This window comes from Schistocerca cancellata, chromosome 6 (assembly GCF_023864275.1).
Source record: "Schistocerca cancellata isolate TAMUIC-IGC-003103 chromosome 6, iqSchCanc2.1, whole genome shotgun sequence".
In the NCBI taxonomy this organism is placed as follows: Eukaryota; Metazoa; Arthropoda; class Insecta; order Orthoptera; family Acrididae; genus Schistocerca; species Schistocerca cancellata.
Window position 1 is genome coordinate 488978745 of NC_064631.1, and position 14486 is coordinate 488993230.

The 14486-nt window shown below is 45.8% G+C and overlaps 1 long non-coding RNA gene across 1 annotated transcript in view; it reads left to right on the plus strand.

Moving 5' to 3' along the window:
* Window positions 1-2889: 2889 nt before the first annotated feature.
* Window positions 2890-14486, plus strand: part of LOC126088588 (uncharacterized) — a 58276-nt gene continuing 46679 nt past the window's right edge. The window contains exon 1 of the long non-coding RNA XR_007519978.1: window positions 2890-2934. This is a non-coding gene — a long non-coding RNA (uncharacterized LOC126088588). The remainder of the gene's footprint in view (window positions 2935-14486) is intronic.

A 14486-nucleotide genomic window follows, 5' to 3' on the forward strand; every position in this document is an offset into this window, starting at 1 on the left:
GATGCCTGAAGCAGGGGGTGTACCTCGGGCTCCACAACCTCCGTCAGGTACCGGTTGCTGTTCAAAGTGCCCGCAGTACGTACGAGGCCTGATCGGTTGTTGTAACCAATGGCGCCCCAAACCATCACACCTGGTGTTTGTCCGCTATGCCGCTCCACAATGCAGTCCTCCAGGTTGCGGCCACCACGGTACCGCCGGACACGTATGCGGCCATCACTGTAGGACACGTTGAAACGAGACTCATCCGAAAAGATTACATGTTGCCACTCAGCATCTCAGTGACGGTGTTCAAGTGCCCATTGCAGTCAGAGGAGCTTGTGGTTTCTGGACAAAATGGAAGCTGACGTAATGTCATGCGTGCAACCAGTCCAACCTGCAGCAGACAGCGACGAACCGTCCATGCAGACAAGTTCACACCTGTTGCAGTGCTCCAGCTATGAGCCAACACTGTGGATGACACTGTACGGTCCGTAATGGCCGTGTGGACAAGATAACGGTCATCCCGTGCTGTGGTCATGTTCCGTGATCCAGTTCCCGCTCGTCGCTGCGTATGACCTTCCTCTGTCCACTGTCTCCACAAGCGCATCACTGTCGTAGCAGCATGCCCTGTACGAGCCGAAATGTCGCGGTATGACAATCCTGTTTCCCGGAGACCGATCATTCTGCCCCGTTCGAACTCGCTCATGTGCCGATATCGCTCCCTTTGACGTCCATAAGAAATACTGGCACTCACTGTATGGTTTCACCTTGTGTGACAGCTCTGCACCGACTACTCTAGGCGCAACACCGAACCTGTCGGAGCGACACGAGAGGACTCTGCTAGGCCTACGTGTACGTGTACGTATCACGTATTACCTGCACACCCGTCGCCACTTCCCACAACGTGTAGCGCTATTCGGGTAATTCCTTCTCAGTGTTGCACTTTTCACAAACAGAAATATACCGGGTGATCAAAGTGTCAGTATAAATTTGAAAAGTGAATAAATCACGGAATAATGTAGATAGAGAGGTACAAATTGACACACATGCTTCGAATGACAAAGGGTTTTATTAGAACCAAAAAAATACAAAAGCTCAAAAAATTTCCGACAGATGGCACTTCATCTGATCAGAACAGCAATAATTAGCACAACAAAGGAAGACAAAGCAAAGATGATGTTCTTCACAGGAAATGCTCAATATCTTCACCATAATTCCTCAACAATAGCTGTAGTCGAGGAATAATGTTGTGAACAGCACTGTAAAGGATGTCCGGAGTTATGGTGAGGCATTGGCGTCGGATGTTGTCTTTCAGCATCCCTAGAGATTTCGGTCGATCACGATACATTTGCGACTTCAGGTAACCCCATACCAATAATCGCACGGACTGAGGTCTGGGGACCTGGTAGGCCAAGCATGACGAAAGTGGCGGCTGAGCCCACAATCATCACCAAACGACGCGCGCAAGAGATCTTTCACGCGTCTAGCAACATAGGGTGGAGCGCCATCCTGCATAAACATCGTACGTTCCAGCAGGTGTTTATCAGCCAGGCTGGGGATGATGCGATTCTGTAACATATCGACTTACCTCTCACCCGTCACGGTAGCAGTTACAAAACCAGAATCACGCATTTCCTCGAAGAAAAAAAGCCCGATAACGATAGATGCGGTAAATCCAACCCCTACCGTGACTTTCTCGTCGTGCAATGGAGTTTCCACGACAGTTCTAGGATTTTCGGTAGCCCATATTCTGCAGTTGTGGGCGTTGACAGACCCTCGGAGGGTGAAATGAGAGGTCCACAACACGTTACTCAACCAATCGTCATTTCCCGCCATCTTTTGAAACGCCCACACCGTAAATGCCCTCCGCTTCACTAAATCGCCAGTTAACAGTTCATGATGGCGATGGATCTTGTACGGATAGCATCGGAGGGTACGCCTAAGTGCCAACCAAACAGTAGTGTATGGAATGCCGGTGCGACGTGCGACTGCACGAGCGCTGACTTCCCCGTGCATGGACGAACCCGCTACAGTCTCCATTTCTTCCTGAACTGTCTCAGCAGCATTACGCCTTGTGCTCGGTCGGCCACTACGGGATCTATCGTCTAAACAACCCGTGGCTTCGAACTTCGAAATCATTCTCGCCACAGCTGCATTTGTCAACGGACCTTTACCCGTTCGAATCCCCTTCCTATGGCGATAGGATTGTAACGCTGGACTAGCTCGTTCTCCATTCTGATAATACAGCTTCACTGAAAGCGCCTTTTCAGGTAAAGTCAACATGTTGCGACTGCTGGCGCATCTGATTCTCTCTCTCACTACAGCTCCTTTTATACACGACTGTCATGCACAGTCACTGACGTTTTGTTGTCCAGCGCCATCTGTCGGACGTTTTGTTAACTTTTTTTTTGTTCTAATAAAACCCCATGTCATTCCAAGGATGTGTGTCAATTTTTACCTCTCTATCTACATTATTCCGTGGTTTATTAAGTTTTCAAATTTGTACTCACTTTTTGGTCACCCGGTATGTTACCGGTTCCGGTCGGTTTTTCCCATTCCTAGTCCTAACGGAACTGAGACAAACAGTGTAGACGTAACACTATCGGAAACCCCCCACACCCAAGTGTCCACGCTGTGTCTTGCGAGTAGATCACAGTGTGTGGGTCGGATAACGGTCGCACGCGTTCGGCACACGCAGCGGTGTGGCAGCTGCGAGGCCAGCAGGAGCGGGTGCGGCAACTGTGCGCGGCCGTGTCTGCGCGGTGCGGCGCCTTCTGGCTGTGGTCGTCGGCGGCGGCGTTCGCGCAGCTGGTGCTGGCGCTCGGCCAGCTGGTTCGCGCCGCTGCCGCGCGGCCTGCCGAGGCGCTGCGCGCGCTCCGCTGCGGCCTGTGCTGCGCCGCCGTGGCCGCGCGGCTCCTGCTCTCCTGTCGCGCTTGCCGGGCGGTCGTCGCGCAGGTGAGCAGCGCTCTCCGCCTTCAGGCCAGTTTTACTCGAACGACTTTCTGCTCAAAATCGACTACTCTAGCGTGCACTGCATTATCGTGAACTTCGCCACCTATCTGTGTTTGGTTTCCCGCCCTTGTTGCGGTTACGTCGTGGTTCTTCTTCCTTCTACGTGTGGCAGCAGCGATGTGTATCGATATTTGCACCGGGTACCATCTTTGATTTTATGCATATAGTTTCCGGCTAGGGAGTCTGCAATGAGTCGGTCGGTTTCGGCGGACCAGGGAAGTTATCTCCGCGCGATGCAGTCGGCTGCGTCCATTGGCGGTCCCTGCGCAGTGTCCAATCGCTACGAGCTTCGTGGTTTACCGACCCAGGACGTCAAACTTGAGTAGTGGTTTCAACTACCCGAGCCACGTCCATTCACGTTGTGTGGTTCGTTTCGGTGGTTCGTGGTTGGGGAGGTTTTCCTGTGAGCAACACTGAGTGTTTCTATTGCTGAAATTTAGTCGCCATGCGGTGCAATTAACTATGTTGGTTGACTACAATTGGAGTGCACCATCGGAATTTTCTGCTTTGTGGCCGTTAGTTTTCTGGTTACCTGCCCTGGTCACTGACGTAAATTCAAGCAGTGTTCCTTTTGGGTGAAATTAGCTATATTACCGTATTTCAGATTCAAGTTTCCAGCGGAATTTTCTGCCTTGTGGCTGTTAGCATTCCGGTTACCTGCATTGGCCACTAACGTAATTTCACGCAGCGTCCTTTCCTCACCTGTTGTTGCTGTCCAACATGGTGTGTAGTTTTGACAGCTAATAAATATTTCATTGTGTATAATCACGTTCGTAACCTTTTGTGTTTGAGTCCTCATATACTGATTGGTGGCAAGCAAGTCGTTGTGTTGGTTGGTCCGTGGCTGTCCTCTGGTTGGGTTCCGACGGATCAAGTGTAGTTGGGCCTACCACCTGTCTCACCTAAGTCAACGAGGGCAGCCTCCATGGAGGCTTCTGAGTGCCGTTTTCTTTATTGTCCTTCTCACCGGTGTTTAATTGTCTGTTCATAATCTATCATAACCAATGATTTAAAAATTCTTGTTCCTACTGGACTTTATGAATTTTTGAATTTTGGAAAATCAGTTGTGGGCCTTAAGCCGTTTAAAACTTTATTCTTGAAAGCACACTTTAAGAAAAAACATTGTGACCGTTTGCCTTAAAAGAATTTGGTAATATATTTTAAAATTTTCAAATTTAATTGTGGCCCTCAGCCACTTGTATTGCACATTGCATATGTCTGTTGTATCTACTTTTGCCTTGAGGCTTTCCAGCCTAGCTGTGATACCATGTATATTTTAATTATTTTATTTGCTATTTTATCTGCATTTTTGTTGACTTTTAAGATTTCTTGTTTGGAGTCCCTCAGCCGTGAAATAATTGTGTTTTTGAAACTCGCAGTTCTTAAGGTTCAGCTACGTGACGTTTTGGTTCAAAGGTGTTATTAAATTATAATAAATTACAATTTTGAGTGAACTTGACCGACACCTTATGTGGCCTTTTCCACAATCATAATCACCAGTTCTGCCCTGCGGGTTTAGTGGGCGTCTCATGCACCTTTCGGGCCTTAGTGTAAATCAGCTACCATACATGATGCGAGTGTGTCTGTGACGTCAACGATCTGCACTGATGAGCCAAAACTTTATGACCACCTCCTTAATAGCTTGTTTGTACTTCTCCGGAACGAAATACGTCTCTGATTGTGCGAGTCACGTATCCGACAGTTTGTTGGTAGGTTTGTGGAGGTGTGTGGTGTTAGATGTCTACGGAGAGGTATGTAATTCGTGTAAATAGCGGGCCGCTGATTTGGGTAAGCGATGATGGCGCCTGATAGTGATCCTGATTCACATCAGGCGAATTCGGTCGCTGAGACGTCAACGTGAGTTCACTATAACGCTCCTCAAACCACTGCAGCACGGTTCGGGCTCCGAGGCACGGCCGGTTATACCACTGAAGGATGACATCGACGTCGGGGGAGACACCAATCGTGAAGCGAGGCAGGTGGTTCGCAGCTGGCAGCAGCGTGTCTTACAGTTCCCATGCAAGTGCAAGAGAACATCTCTCCTAGCATAAAACTGCTCCTGTCAGCCTGCGTCCGTGCCAAACTGCATGTTATGAGCCGCCATCCACCTCGATGACGGCGTTTGTGGGGACGTAACTAGTGTAGCAAAAGTGTGATTCACTGAAAGAGCTGACACGTTTCTATTGATCGACGGTCGAATCTCGATGGTCACGTCCTCGTAACTGACGACGTTGTTGGGTCAACATGTGAACACATAGACGTGGTCTGCTGCGGAACTCCATGTTCAGCAATGTACGATGAACGGTGTGCTCCAAAACACTTGTGCCTGCACCAACATGGATTCCGGAAACAGCGATCGTGTGAGACCCAACTCGCTCTATTTGTTCATGAGACCCAGAAAATATTAGATACAGGCTCCCAGGTAGATGCTATTTTTCTTGACTTCCGGAAGGCGTTCGATACAGTTCCGCACTGTCGCCTGATAAACAAAGTAAGAGCCTACGGAATATCAGACCAGCTGTGTGGCTGGATTGAAGAGTTTTTAGCAAACAGAACACAGCATGTTGTTATCAACGGAGAGACGTCTACAGACGTTAAAGTAACCTCTGGTGTGCCACAGGGGAGTGTTATGGGACCATTGCTTTTCACAATATATATAAATGACCTAGTAGATAGTGTCGGAAGTTCCATGCGGCTTTTCGCGGATGATGCTGTAGTATACAGAGAAGTTTCAGCATTAGAAAATTGTAGCGAAATGCAAGAAGATCTGCAGCGGATAGGCACTTGGTGCAGGGAGTGGCAACTGACCCTTAACATAGACAAATGTAATGTATTGCGAATACATAGAAAGAAGGATCCTTTATTGTATGATTATATGATAGCGGAACAAACACTGGTAGCAGTTACTTCTGTAAAATATCTGGGAGTATGCGTGCGGAACAATTTGAAGTGGAATGATCATATAAAATTAATTGTTGGTAAGGCGAGTACCAGGTTGAGATTCATTGGGAGAGTCCTTAGAAAATGTAGTCCATCAACAAAGGAGGTGGCTTACAAAACACTCGTTCGACCTATACTTGAGTATTGCTCATCAGTATGGGATCCGTACCAGATCGGGTTGATGGAGGAGATAGAGAAGATTCAAAGAAGAGCGGCGCGTTTCGTCACAGGGTTATTTGGTAACCGTGATAGCGTTACGGAGATGTTTAACAAACTCAAGTGGCAGACTCTGCAAGAGAGGCGCTCTGCATCGCGGTGTAGCTTGCTCGCCAGGTTTCGAGAGGGTGCGTTTCTGGATGAGGTATCGAATATATTGCTTCCCCCTACTTATACCTCCCGAGGAGATCACGAATGTAAAATTAGAGAGATTAGAGCGCGCACAGAGGCCTTCAGACAGTCGTTCTTCCCGCGAACCATACGCGACTGGAACAGGAAAGGGAGGTAATGACAGTGGCACGTAAAGTGCCCTCCGCCACACACCGTTGGGTGGCTTGCGGAGTATAAATGTAGATGTAGATCTTTCGGCAGAAATGGCAGAGATCACCATCTATCCTATTTTCCAGAGCAGACAAGTCTCCAGACTCCATGTTCTATGAAGAGTTGTGGACGTCCAACCAATTAGCGCCTAGTGGTTGTTTCACTGTCCTTCTACCTCTTTCCGTAGATGCTCATGGCAGTAGCAGGTGAACATTCGATTAGCTTCGCCTTTTTCGAGACACTCGTTCACAGGCTTTGCGTAATAATAACCTGCCCTTTGACAAAGTCGCTTATCTTAGTGGATTTCTCCATTTGCAGCCCGTATCCATTGCTGCTGCGCTTACATACTTTTCATAGCACGTCAAGTGCGCGCAACGCGAGGCCCACGAGAAAGACAGGCCGCGGCGCATACGTCACGAAGGTAGGTCTGAACTCCTCGCTCAGCTCAGCAGGCAAAATGCGTTTCTAAACCTGTTAAATCGCAGCTGGGCCTGTACGTACTAGTGAGAATTGCATCTTCTACTGGAATATGTGAAATATGGTTTCGCAGGACAGAGCGGATCAGGTTGTGGAAAGGGGCCCAAATCAGTTGCTGTTAGTTGCACAAACATACAAACTTTATTTTGCAAAAACGCTTAATCACGCTTAATTCATGGTGTGGGTTCCTGTAGTCATGTCCTAGTTCATGAACCACGGGCAACGTATGAGTGGCCAAGTAAGTGGTCCTGACAGTCGGGATACCAGTTACTTTGGAATAAGGCTGGGCATCTCGGACATATTCTGAGTCGTGATCACCTTTGTGCTCATACGGCAAAGACTACCAAATCCACCGGTTAGTCCCTCAGCCGTTAGGGGTAAAACCCAATGGGACTCGGGGCAAGTAAGGCTAGCAACCTGCTTCCCTGGTACTTTAAATATGATGCTGGCAACAATCAGAGCAAAATGCCTCGGACCTTTGGAGGTGACGGAGTCCCACCTCTAACTGACAAACCAGGGACTCCTAAGATACGACTTGGCAAACAAATGGTAATGAGATGGGGAGCTATTAATATCAATGGGGGCTATTCTGGGAAGAAGGTAGAGCTGGCAGAGGCTGCAAGTAAGATGGGGCTGGACGTTTTAGCTGTTAGTGACATTCGGGTAAGGGGTGAGAAAGAAGAGGAAGTGGGAGAATACAAGGTCTACCTGCCAGGAGTCAAAGCAGGAATAGCACAATGGGGTGTAGGGCTTTACTTCAGGAAAGAAATGGAACCGAGCGTAGTTGCAATAAGGTATGTAAACGAACGACTGATGTGGATAGATTTGACAGTGTCTAGCAAGAAAATTAGGATTGTGTCAGTATATTCGCATTGTGAAGGGACAGATCAAGATAAGATGGATAGTTTTTATGAGGCACTCAGTGATGTAGTTGTTAGAGTAAAGGACAAGGACAGTGTTCTGCTCATGGGTGATTTTAACGCCAGGATTGGAAATCGAACAGAAGGGTATGAAAAGGTTATGGGTAAATTTGGAGAGGATATGGAGGCCAACAGGAACGGGAAACAACTCTTGGATTTCTGTGCCAGTATGGGCTTAGTAATCACAAACTCCTTTTTTAAACATAAGAACATTCACCGGTATACTTGGGAAGGCAGGGGAACCAGATCTGTCATTGACTATATAGTAACAGATCAGGAATTCAGGAAGACTGTGAGGGACACACGTGTATTCAGGGGATTCTTTGATGACACTGATCATTATTTAATCTGCAGTGAAATTGGGATTGTGAGGCCGAAAGTGCAGGAGGTAAGGTCCATATGTAGGAGGATAAGAGTGGAGAAACTTCAGGATAAGGAAATCAGGCACAAGTACATAACAGCGATCTCAGAAAGGTACCAGTTAGTTGAATGTAGCCAATTACAGTCGTTGGAAAAGGAATGGACAGGGTACAGGGACACAGTACTAGAAGTGGCTAAAGAATGTCTTGGAACAGTAGTGTGTAAAAGTAGGAAGAAGCAAACAGCTTGGTGGAATGATACAGTCAAGGCAGCTTGTAAAAGGAAAAAGAAGGCGTATCAAAAATGGCTACATACCAGAACCCAGGTAGACAGAGAAAGTTATGTTGAAGAAAGAAACAAAGCCAAACAGATAATTGCAGCATCCAACAAGAAATCGTGGGAAGACTTTGGAAACAGGTTGGAGACTATGGGTCAAGCTGCTGGAAAACCATTCTGGAGTGTAATTAGCAGTCTTCGAAAGGGAGGTAAGAAGGAAATGACAAGTATTTTGGACAGGTCAGGAAAACTGCTGGTGAATCCTGTGGATGCCTTGGGAAGATGGAGGGAATATTTTGAAGAGTTGCTCAATGTAGGTGAAAATGCGATCAGTAATGTTTCAGATTTCGAGGTAGAATGGGATAGGAATGATGATGGAAATAGGATCACATTTGAGGAAGTGGAAAAAATGGTCAATAGATTGCAGTGCAATAAAGCGGCTGGGGTGGATGAAATTAAGTCGGAACTCATCAAATACAGTGGAATGTCAGGTCTTAAATGGCTACACAGGATAATTGAAATGGCCTGGGAGTCGGGACAGGTTCCATCAGACTGGACAAAAGCAGTAATCACACCAATCTTTAAACATGGAAACAGAAAAGATTGTAACAACTATAGAGGTATCTCTTTAATCAGCGTTGTGGGTAAAATCTTCTCAGGTATTGTTGAAAGGAAAGTGCGAGTATTAGTTGAGGACCAATTGGATGAAAATCAGTGTGGGTTTAGGCCTCTTAGAGGTTGTCAGGACCAGATCTTTAGCTTACGGCAAATAATGGAGAAGTGTTATGAGTGGAACAGGGAATTGTATCTATGCTTTATAGATCTAGAAAAGGCATATGACCGGGTTCCTAGGAGGAAGTTATTGTCTGTTCTACAAGATTATGGAATAGGAGGCAAACTTTTGCAAGCAATTAAATGTCTTTACATGGATAGTCAGGCAGCAGTTAGAGTTGATGGTAAATTGAGTTCATGGTTCAGAGTAGTTTCAGGGGTAAGACAAGGCTGCAACCTGTCTCCACTGTTGTTCATATTATTCATGGATCATATGTTGAAAACAATAGACTGGCTGGGTGAGATTAAGATATGTGAACACAAAATAAGCAGTCTTGCATATGCGGATGACTTAGTTGTGATGGCAGATTCGATTGAAAGTTTGCAAAGTAATATTTCAGAGCTAGATCAGAAATGTAAGGACTATGGTATGAAGATTAGCATCTCCAAAACGAAAGTAATGTCAGTGGGAAAGAAATATAAACGGATTGATTGCCAAATAGGAGGAACAAAGTTAGAACAGGTGGACTGTTTCAAGTACTTAGGATGCATATTGTCACAGGATGGCAACATAGTGAAAGAACTGGAAGCGAGGTGTAGCAAAGCTAATGTAGTGAGCGCTCAGCTACGATCTACTCTCTTCTGCAAGAAGGAAGTCAGTACCAAGACTAAGTTATCTGTGCACCGTTCAATCTTTCGACCAACTTTGTTGTATGGGAGCGAAAGCTGGGTGGATACAGGTTACCTTATCAACAAGGTTGAGGTTACGGATATGAAAGTAGCTAGGATGATTGCAGGTACTAGTAGATGGGAACAATGGCAGGAGGGTGTCCACAATGAGGAAATCAAAGAAAAACTGGGAATGAACTCTATAGATGTAGCAGTCAGGGCGAACAGGCTTAGATGGTGGGGTCATGTTACACGCATGGGAGAAGCAAGGTTACCCAAGAGACTCATGGATTCAGCAGTAGAGGGTAGGAGGAGTCGGGGCAGACCGAGGAGAAGGTACCTGGATTCGGTTAAGAATGATTTTGAAGTAATAGGTTTAACATCAGAAGAGGCATCAGTGTTAGCACTGAATAGGGGATCATGGAGGAACTGTATAAGGGGGGCTATGCTCCAGACTGAACGCTGAAAGGCATAATCAGCCTTAAATGATGATGATGATGATGATGATGATGATGATGATGATGATGCTTAATCACACATGCCCTTAAAAGAATTCAGAAACAATACGGCTGAAGGCCCGAACACAAGTTAAAAAAAGGCACGACAATGGGAAATATCAGCCGAGGACGAAGATACCAGCAGCACTACGTCTTCAAAATTGGCGTCTAAAAACAGCCAAGCACAATAACCACTCAAAAATATGAACAACACCAAAGGCTGTCGAACTACATGCCGTGCCAGACAGCATCAACACGGCGAGGAAACACACACTTTCTGCTCTGTCCCAACCGACCGACTGCCTACTCCAGTAGGCAGACAGCATTCATAACTGCTCAGTGGAAATCACAGAAACTACACACAGTTCCACGTACACACTTGTACCAAGAACTCCGACAATCCTAATACCAATCACTGTGGAACAACAAGGACGAATCACAAGTCGACACACACAGAGTTTCCATAAGCGGTCGGCGACCAAATACACGTCATACGATGAGATGACCGACCGAACGACCAACCAAGATCGTCCCCACTCAAGTCATGTGTGTCAGCAATGGTCGGGCGAGTCTTGGCTGTCCGGAGCTCGCTGCAGCTCAATCCCGACTTAACTCGATGTCCATTCGGAACTCGGAGACACGGCGACCCCGGACACACTGGCTCGGACCCAACCATGCAGAGGTAACACCTGCCCATTGGCCACGACATCTCTGCACAAGGAAGGAACCGACCGACGTCCGGCAAGATGACCAACTGACCAGGGCCAGAAAATACGCGTCGTCCGATGAGACGACCGACGGAACGACCAACCAACGGTCGTTCCCGCTCCAGTCTCCTTCCGTCGGACAGTGCACGCGTGTCGCAAGCAGTCGGCTAGTACTGGCTGTCCGGACGTCACTGGCGCTGCGTCCCGGCTGAACTCCCCATGGAGGTAAGAATAGAGCGAGACGCTGTGACGTCACAGCTGCGAAGCTATATGAAGCCGAGGGTAGCCATCTCAATCCGACCAAAACATTGCTTCTCTAAGCTTGTGTGGATAGGCTTGTCGCTCGCTTTTGGAAGGATTTTGCGCTATTATGGTGACTAGTGTGGTGTTCGGATGTACGAATCGTTCTGATTGTGATGCGAAATCGAAGGGAATAACATTTCATGTGTAAGTTGTCTACTTAAGTGTGATTTTACAACTTCATTGTGAACGAACGTGTGCTACATCTGTACTTGCACTATAGCGTATTTTTCTCCTGTATGATTTTAGATTTCCTAAAAATGAAAGTGGGAAAGCTCTGTGGGAGAATGCCGTGAGGAGGAAGAATTGTCGTGCGTCTAAATGGAGCTCTGTATGTTCTCAGCATTTTCGAGAAGAGGACATAGACCGAACTTCCCCTTCAACGGTAAGGCTGCGTGAAAATGCTGTACCATCAGTTTTCCCTACACACCCGAAACATTTGCAAAAGGTATGTTAATTCAAAGAATTAAATTCTTAGTTTTCAAGTTCACTTTTCAGTATAATACGTACGTATCGTCGATAATCGAAGTGCTGAGTAACTCACTTTGTCTTCATCATGTACCAAAGTAAAAGCTAACACTACATTAACTGGCGTAAAGTATAGGCCTAAACAGGACACTGTGTAGATTTGCCATTCTGTGTACCGTATTTCAGTAAATATTGGTGGTAATGAGCAGGGTTTCCCAGTAGTGTAACGTAACTGAAATGTTCCAGTACGTATTACAAACAAAATGTATTTATGGGGCTTTGGAGGGAGGGTATAGCTGACTTAGTTTTCAGTTTCTATTATTTAGTTTGTGATACACGTTTATTACTGAATTAACAAAATTGTATCGTTTACATTGAAGACTAGCTATTCGTAATATTACATTAAAAACTATTTTTAATGAGAAGAAACGCGTAATTTCGCCTTTGCGAGATTTTATTTTAAGCAAAAACTTTGAAACAACCAATCTGATGACGTTACATTCGTATATGGTGCAATTAGCGACTGTAATACACGCAGCGCTATAGCACACTGGCAATGTTTTGGTCAGAGTGTCATGGCAGCGAGCCATGCCCCCATGGCTTCAAAACGTAGTACGGCTGGGATACGTAGCGGCATCTCCCCTTATTCTTACCTCCATGGAACTCTCGACACACGACGTGCCGGAAATACTAGCAGTCGCTTCAAAGATAATACGACAGTGCCCTTATTGATACGAGCTGCTGCCACTAACGGGCAGGCAAGCCTGCAACTTAGTGACACAAGTAAATCGAATAAGAAACGAGGCGACAGTTCCGTAAAGACAAGCTGTCACGCAAGAAACGGCATGAACAGGAGCCGATCATGGCTCTGTATGCTGTTATGATGTCTACCTGATTAACAGTACTACAACAAAATTTAATTTAAAATCAGTACTCCATATAAATGGTAAATGGCTTATTTATAGCATTTAGTCTCTTCTGCTTAGCAGTCCTTATTTCATACAAGAAGTGGTGTCTTATGCAACTGAGAATCACTTTGGCTTGATTTTAATTTTATTGTGCCCCAGTGCAGCCGTAACAAATTATAAGTAGGCCTGTGGACTTCCGATCATTGTAGGATTCCATAATAGCGGATTCCAGTAGAAGATTTACGTTTGAACGTACACACCTAGTTACGAGTTAACAGGTGTAGAGACGTAGTTTGTCTGCTGAGCTGAGCGAGAGAGCTGGCTCAGGCCTACATTCATTACGTACACCCCGCGGCCTGTCTTTCTCGTAGGCCTCACCGCAACGCCACCAGAAGGCATCCAACCTCGCTGTGGGCAGTCGTCATAATGCTTTGGCTTATCGGTGTATAGATTGTGCCGAGTGTGGAGTTGTAAATTTCCGACTATGCTGCATGGTGCGCTTGCGCAGAGACAAGGGATTATGGCTAACAGCGGAAGTTATAACCTATTCTGGTCAAGCTCATTCCTATTACAGAAATGGATTTTGTGCTTTCCTGTCTTCTTAATGTTCATTATGTTGTTTGCCTTGTTTTCGTGGCACACTGACAAGTTACACAAAGTTCTGGTACATTTTCTTCTAGAGTTCTCCTGCAAGAGAGACAAAGTATCTAAAAGCAAAAAGTATTTAAGTTTTAGAGAGAAAGAATTCTACACTATGCATAAATAATAACGTAAATAGATACGCGTGTTTTATGAAAATTATTTCAGCAGTGAGAATGTCAGAGCTATTGGAAGAAAAGAATAACTTCCGTTGTTATTTGACACTTAGCAAGAAAAGAAGATGTAAAGAATAAAGGAAAACTGAGGTCTACATATTGTCTGATGTGTTTGCAAGTATATATTTCTCGAGTAGACAAGTGTATATGTTCTGAAATATGTGGATGACACTTCTCTTATTCTTTCAGTGCTCAGGAATCTGAACAATCTAGCACGTGACCTTTGACAAAAACTTTCACTATGAATTCTACTTTGGTCATCAACAAACTCTATTGTCATTACTTGTTTCTACATTTTGTTACTGTATTTCGATTTTTCCTTAAAAAGGGTTGTCCCTCATAGTCTCACTTTCACCAGTCTAATGCCAAACTGCACTGTAAATAACTCTCACAACAACGGCATTTGTGGGCGCTGACGTGCAAACGAAAACGATTTTTTTAAAAAAAATGAGTGTGTAGTGTGCGCTGAAGAGATCATCCTTGATGACTTATTCTTCTAGGATGGGATGTAAGAATAAAAGGAAAGCACTTTATTTATTACACATTCAGTTGGGCTTGGGCACTCAATGGGTCCTTTAGCCTGCTGTCTTTGGTGATGTCTATCTCCTATGGAGGGTGAGATGTGTCTAAGCTGTTATGTGTGACTGCTTCCTCCTGTTATGATAGATCGCCTATAAGGGGGGGGGGGGGGGTGAAACGTTATTGACTTCGGTACTCGATACTTGTGCCATCTTGCACGGTTTACCGTTCCTACAGATTCTAATTGTCGAACTTCGTCCCTAAGGGCAAAGATTTTGTCAAAAACTCGTAGAGCCTTGTCATGGACCTTCTCTTTTATAGTGGTCTCGTG